Raw genomic sequence first — 8,413 nt, forward strand, 5'->3', positions numbered from 1 at the left:
GCCCAACCTCTTCCGTGAATACGAACTAGGGCGATTGTGGAATCTTTGCATTGAAGTTAGGGTTATAAATGGATAGGATATATGGATCGGATCTACTCAAATTCGATTTGATCTGTTAATAATAATTATCCTATTTGATCCGATCCAATAATCCAACGGATATTTGAATGTTAAATTCATATCCGATTAACTATATTATCAAAAATTAGATCCGAAATTGAAAAATATTAGAAAAATAAAGATTTTATTTATTTTTTCATTGAAAATCATAGCCCTAACAATATTTTAATTAATTATTTATTTTAAAAAATATTTGAACTATCTTGATGGGATCACTTATTATAATAGAAGGCCCAAATCATATATATATATATATATATATATATATATATATATATTAAGATATTTAAAGAATAAATTAAATTTAGTATTAATTTTGTATTCGAATAAGTGATTAAATAAATAATTAATTAAAGTAAAGAAATATTAAATAACCAATGCACGTAACCAATTAAGATAATTAATTAATGAAATATTTAAAGAAGAAATTAAATTAAATATTAATTTTTATTTGAATAGGTTTTAAAATAAATAATTGAATAAAGTAATTAAATATACATAACTAATTAAGATAATTAATAAAGAAATGTTTAAATGAGAAATCAAATTTAATATTAGATAATTCTACATATACTAATTTATAAGGATGTCCATAATGTATATGTGAAATTTTATAAGTAAAGGATCGAAAAAACTGTTTTTCAACTCTCCAATAATATTATGGCACTTGTACATTATGGTATAACGTTTTTATTTAAACAAGCAATTAAAATAAAGTAATTAAATATTAATGACTAATAATATACATAACCAATTAAAATAATTAATTACTAAAAGATTTAAGTAATTAATTAATTTTTAAAAATTAATTTTTTATTCGAACAAGTGATTAAAATAATAATTAAATAAGGTAATGGAATATTAAATACATAATATACACAATTAATTAAGATAATTTATAAATGAAATATCTAAATAAGAAATTAAATTAAATATAAAATTTTCATTTAATTGAGCGATTAAATAAATAAATAAACAAAGTAATTAAATATTAAATAAAGAATATGCATAATTAACTAAGATAATTAATTAATGAAATATTTAAATAAGAAATTAAAATAAATACTAATTCTTTTATTTAAATAAATAATTAAATAAAGTAATTAAATTTTAAATAAATAAAATACATAACCAATTAAGATAATTAATTAATGAAATATCTAAATAAGAAATTAAATTAAATATTAATTTTTAATTTAATTAGGTGATTAAATAATAATTAAACAATAAAGAAATAACATACATAACTAATTAAGAAAATTAATTAAAGAAATATTTAAATAAGACATTAAAATAAATTTTTTATTTAAATAAGTGATCAGTTGAATAAAGTAATTAAATATTAAATAAACAATATACATAATCAATTAAGATAATTAATAGAGAAATATTTAAACGAGGAACCAAATTAAATATTAATTATTTTTATTTGAGCAGGTGTTTAAAATAAATAATTAAATAAGGGTCAATTAAGATAATTAATTAATGAAATATTTAAAAGAGAAATCAAATTAAATATTAAATTTTTATTTGAATAAGTGTTTAAAATAAATAATTAAATAATTTATTAAATATACATAATCAATTAAGATAATAAATTAATAAAATATTTAAATGAGAAATCAAATTAAATATTAAATTTTTATTTAAGCTTAAATAAATAATTAAATAAAGAAATTAAATATTAAATAAATAATATACATAACCGATTAAGATAATTAATTAATGAAATATTTAAACAAGAAAGTAAATTAAATATTAATTTTTTTAATTTGAGTAATTGTTTAAAATAAATAATTAAATATAAAGTGAAAAAGGTTTGCTTTTTTAATTTGTAACTTAAGGGTATTTTTGTCTTTTGAAACAAAATTCTATCTTTGTAATTGTATAAACCACTTAAAGACATTTTTGTCTTTTACTCGATAAAAGGCTATTTTGATAATTGACAAAATTTTTTGCTTAAAGTGAAAAAATGGCTCTTTGACTTGACGAAACTAAAAATTACCCCAGAATATTCCAGAATTCTGTTTTTATAATCAAACCCTAGGAAAATTGCAGCCTTGGTCCTTGAAGTTTCAAAGTATGGAAAAAGGACCCCGATTCTTTTTTTTTTTTAATAAAAACGGCGCCAAGGCTTGGCACTGGGGTTTCTGTCCAAAAGGTTAAGAAATGGGTTTTTGGCGAATTTGCAGCTAAGTCCCTCAACAATTGCACATCAAGTCCCTCAACTTTGATTTTGTACAATTTGGTCCTCGAATTTTGACTTTCATTTTGATTATGCCCTCCATAAATTGTAAGGTCAAGTCCTTCATCTTTTGACACATGCATTTTGGTCCCCAACTTCACAATTTTGCACACTTTTAATCCATTTTTCCTCATTTTACTTTGTTCTCTTTACTTGAGTGATTTTTAATCTACAAAAACAAATATTACATAATTATGAGTAGAATTTCATTCATTTAATTAATAATTATATCAAATTAAATGCCCAATAAGTGTGCAAAAACACACTTATTAGGCTATACAGCATGATTTCATTTATAATCCCTATCAACCAATGATCAAAATGTGTATGTACTCATATTGACCATTGTATTGTGACAAAACATTTTTGTCAAATATGACATCACAACACTCTTCGAGATTCTACAATTTAAATAATGCGACAAGTTGCAATGTTTGAAACCTTGAGCAGAAATTGTTTGATTCTACAGTTCATTTTGGAAGGAAAAAGCTCGCTTCTTAATTGTGATATTTTTTCAACTTTCGAATTTCGAAGACACGTACGAAACAGTGCTTGTGTATGCCATTCACCACGAAAAAGCTCTTGGCTATGAAACATTGCGAGGCAAGGTTCCTTTTGAGTCCCTTGCCAAGATGCATGATTGAGGTATGTCTAACCTCTTGGCATCAAATATCTCAAAACTCTCGAGACATGGGTTGTTTTGTTGCTTCAAGACCACGTCAAATGGTCGAGGTCATACTTCATCCTAGGAGCTTCTAGGCATGACACTTCGATGCCACATTAAGACATATAGAGTGATCAATTACTCTTTGAGTTGAGAATTCACATACATTACATGCTCTTCACTAACTTACGTAGCCCTCGTTGAGTCCCATTAAATTTATCAGGGGCAAAGCCAGGAATTTTGTTCAGTGCAGGCAAAAATTAATTAAGGTAGAACTTTTTGGTCCTCAGTGGAATATAATCGAACAATGTTGAGTCTGTAAGTGTTATGCCCTAAATCCAATCGATTTAAGTTGTAAACACCTTTAATATGTTTAATGCATTTATTTTTTTCCAAGATCTATTATTTATTTAAATTAATATTCTGATAAATGATATTAAATAATGGAGTCCGAAAATTCAAGTTTAAGTAATTTGTTAATCACAGGGAGTTGTGATTGTGAGATACAAATTACATATAATTGAATCTTGAATAATCCATGGTCGTAAGTAATAACGAGATTCGAACATCGTTGTTACGGATAGACCATCACGTGTTATATTTCTTATTTATAAAATAAGTAGCTAATATCCCGAGTTAAAGTGTGATAACACTTGAATGAACGCATGGATGTTTTGTTATAGAACGAAACATTGGAGACCCGTTAAGAGATTCCACATAGATAACTATCTGAGTGTCAATGGTTAATCTCTAACGTTTGGTAGTGAAATTAGTCATTTGACTTGAGGTCGTCATAGTGTCTTGTATGAGGACAGTGATGTTTTGACGGTGTTGGATGTTGCTCTGTCAAGGGCCGCTAATACGGCATCATTCGGGTATGACAAAAACCATATGAAGGTTGTAAATGACCAATTGAGGATTCATCACTCTTAAATGTAAGAGATTGTGATCTGCATTTCGTTCAATTAAGTCAATAACGAAATCCTTGACCAATGTATACTTATAAGTCGAATATGAGTTTTCGACTCACATTGACTTAATAGTAGAATGAAAAATATGATCAATAATTGAGATTGACACACTTCTATATCTCGTAATTGATCAGATCATATTGACGAATGGATTATAAAATCATGGTAAACGAACAAGTTTGGTTTTGTCATACCACGTGACATTTTTCGTTACATGTGTTGTTCTAATACATTACTAGATGTTAATCTGGGACGACGAGTATGAATTGGTGATAAATTAAATGAGTGTTTTAATTTATCAATTTTGATTAGATCAAAATAATATTTCACGTCGTTAGGCATTGTGGTCGGGAACCTAATGGGTCGTACACAAAAGAGAATTAAAATATTACAATTTGTCAATTAATTAATTTAACAATTGTTGGATAAATTAATTAATTGGGTTGATTATTTATAGGCCCGAATATTTAATTAAATGGATTAATTAAGTATTGGATCAGAGCAGGCCAAACCCGTTTTGGTTTATATAAATATATGGCTAGAATTTTCAATATGTAGAGAATCTCATAATTCATGCTAGCACAAGAGGAGAAAACCCCAGTAACTGCAACCTGCTCTTTGTGTGGAATTTATTGGAGGCTGGACAATTGAATAGCTGTGGAAGGCAGATCCAAGTTGTTGGAACAAAAATAACGAAAAAAAGTTTGCAAATCTAAGAAAATGTATAATTTTTATCACAGTTCCTATCTAAATACAAATATGAATCCTCGTAGGAATTGAAATTGCTTTTATTTCCACTGCTCATGTTTAAGTAAATTCCCAACAGTCGTGCCGCCAACATAAACTAGCATACATGAATAGTAGGGCAATACACTTAAGGAGTGGTAATAGAATTAAAACATTACAAAATACTTCCAGAAAATTCTGGAAAAAGGAACTTTATCGTATGAAGTAAAACATTACAAACTACTTCCAGAAAATATTGGAAAAAGGGGCTTTATACCTCAGGAAGTGGAAGTTGTACTTACAAGAGATGGAAAGGCTGCCAATCTTGGGGCAGAGGCCAAAAGTCCTACTCGACTACCATTACCATAAAAAACTCTAGCTTCATTTACAACAATTTGATCACCTTTCTCACTATCCATCACTTCTCCCTTTTCCAACTGGGCCTGTAATCAACTTAAAATCAGTATTAATGTAGTACAAATTGCATAAGGATATACTTTAAGCAATAATACAAGTAGCTACATATGCCTCATCCGATTTATCTTCTTCCAAGACTTTGAGAGTTGGGGCGAAGTCCAAAAGTTGCGGGCATTTGCCCGCACTGGACTGTGAATGGCTCTGCCCTGGAAATTTATAATACATTTTTTCCTCTTCTTTTTAACCATACAATTTTAAATAAAATAATTCATGCTAATGCTTGAGCACTATTATATTTATAATACATTTTTCTCTTTTATTTTTAACCACACATTTTTCATTAAAATAATATTATACATAAATAAAAAAAATTTATTCTTTTTTAACCATACATTCTCCAAAAAATATTATTTCAAAAATTATAAGGGAAAATTAGACCATATACCCCCCAAAAATAAGAGTTTTGAAAAGTGCTATTAAATCTAATTAAAACATTTAATCACGTATTAAATACGTTCCAAAAAAAGAGTACTTAATACTCTCCTCCTCCAAATAAACAACCCAAATCCCTAATTAGAACCACGTAATGGCAACTGAGAAATCTCCAAATGATTCCAAATCGTCCCCCCAAATTAACGAACCCTAAGATTCACTTCTTCATGGAAAATTCTTCATCGGCATCCCAGAGTTTTGAGCAAGACTGTTATTAATGGCCATCTTCGCAGGGCATACAGTGTCCAACAGAGAGTAGAATTCTGAAGCTATATTAGATGGGATTGGGGTCCTACTGATTTGCAATGTCATCTTCTTGTGGTTAATGAGTTTGGATACTGATCAAAGTGAAGGCTATTTCACAAATTTCTGTGTTGTAGTTGTTGGTGGTAGATTCTTAGGTTGTTCTGGTGTATTGAAAGTGTAGGTGGTCGGTGGTTATTGGTGTTTGAAAATCGTATGTTGATGGTATTATGTTGCAGATGTTAATTTACAATTTCTGATTGAATGGGTTCTTTTTATGTTTGTGTTGCTCCTATTTTATGTGTAATTTGGTTTCGTCGCATTTAATTGTTTTTCATTTTATATAAACTTTGTTTTTCATTGATTATGTAAAATTTGGATTAAAATTGTTAAGAGTGCTGAAACATTGTTCTTCAGTTTTAGTTAGTGCAGTGACTATGGATTCATTGATGGTATTTTTCATGAGCCCCCTTTTTGTTCATTTTAACACATTGATGTTCCTTTTAGGGGTATTGTGTACTATTATGTGGAACAAAGGGTATTTGGTAGTCATTTTTTATGTAAAAATGCATTTTAGAATAGTAAATTGATGTAAAATGTGTGGTGGAAAAATAAGATTTTTTATTTATTTATGTGTAATATTATTTTAATAAGGAATGCGTGATTGAAAAGAAGAGAGAGAAAAATACATTTAAAAAAAATGGTTACCAAACGGGAGCTAAGTCATTGATAATGGATCAAGATGACAAAAGACCTTGTGCCTCGAAGTAGTTAGGCTACACTGGTTTTGTCACTTTTTTCTTGAGTTTATGTAACTTTTTCTGAATTCTGCTAGTTTTTGAGTGTTCGTCACTTTTTCAAAATATTTGTGTCACTTTTTTTAGTATTTGTTACTTTCTTCAACAAATTTTTTGAAATTTTTATCACTTGTTTTAGTGACAAATATCACTTTTTTATAAAAGTGACATTGTGTCACTTTTTTTTTTAATATAAAAAGTAAAAAAGTGACAATTTTTATAAAAAGTGACATTGTGTCACCTTTTAATTTTACACAGTATTTTTTACTTCAAAAATTTTTTTTATATGATTTTTCAGAAGACTCATGATTTTAAGGGTATTTTTATAAGTCCCCCAAATTATAACATCAAATAATAGGGGCCAAACGGGTCAATATTACTCATAAACAAAAATATTTTCCTTTATTTTCAACCATACATTCTCCAAAAAAATTATTCCAAAAATTATAACATCAAATAATGGAGGCCAAACGGAGGCGTGGTCATATTTAAACTCTGAACAAGACAATTTAAATTACATTATATAAAATTATATGTGATGCTTATGTATCATTATGTGGAATATTTTGTATGGTAATTACAATATAAAAGGGACAATTTGTAAAATGGATTGCAGCATAGGTTGGAGTTAAATTATTCTCATCGTCTCATAAGCAATTTGTGTCGAGATCGACATTCACTGGTTGTGGTGGAATTCGTCCAGTCTTGTGTTTGTCCATGAACAAGCACGATTGGATCCTCCTATTAGTCTACGAAGCTCTGATCACAAATGAGTCATTAGAAGGTTGCAATTTATGACATCTGCTCAATATATTACCTTAATTGCTAAAAAGTTTTGAGAATTAATATTTATTTTTTTGTATTACTCCTCAATCAGCGCTTAATCCAATTCAAATTATTAGCGAATAGAATAGCAGCATTCACCCCAAGTCACATGGACCTTCCAAGAATAATCCTTACCTTCCAAGAATAAATCCTTGCCTTCCAAATATTCCATTACCTTCCAAGAGCCCCATGTTTCGAACTCACGACCTCTGCTCTGCCAGGTTTGACAGCGTCCGTCCTTTGCCAGTGGAGAAGTGCCCTGGGGGGCGGTTGTGGTGGAATTCGTCTAGTCTTGTGTTTGTCCATGAACAAGCACGATTGGATCCTCCTATTAGTCTACGAAGCTCTGATCATGAATGAGTCATTAGAAGGTTGCAATTTATGACATCTGCTCAATATATTACCTTAATTGCTAAAAAGTTTTGAGAAATAATATTTAACTTTTTGTATTACTCCTCAATCAGCGCTTAATCCAATTCAAATTATTAGCGAATAGAATAGCAGCATTCACCCCAAGTCACATGGCATGGCAGTAGGACCCAGTCCATAAGAGACTGTCTTGAAGATGCGCGAGTTGAACAATCGCACAAGGCACCAGATTGTAGGGGTACCAATTTTTTTTTCTTATAATTGCTTCTCTCTCTCTCTCTCTCTCTCTCTCTCTCTCTCTCTCTCTCTCTCTCTCTCTCTCTATATATATATATATATATATATATATATATTAAAATATTTTTATAATTTTATTAACTTTGATCTTTGAATTTGAATGGGCTTTGTCACAGGCCATTTTGGCCCGTGACACGAGCCTAGCCACGAGCCGCCCAAGTCACTGAGCCAATTTGACATACCTATTTGCAGATGCCAAGCCTCCATCGCTGACTGTGAGCCCCGCTCCCCCCCCCCCCCCCTCTAA

Source organism: Olea europaea, chromosome 2 (genome assembly GCF_002742605.1).
Source record: "Olea europaea var. sylvestris chromosome 2, O_europaea_v1, whole genome shotgun sequence".
In the NCBI taxonomy this organism is placed as follows: Eukaryota; Viridiplantae; Streptophyta; class Magnoliopsida; order Lamiales; family Oleaceae; genus Olea; species Olea europaea.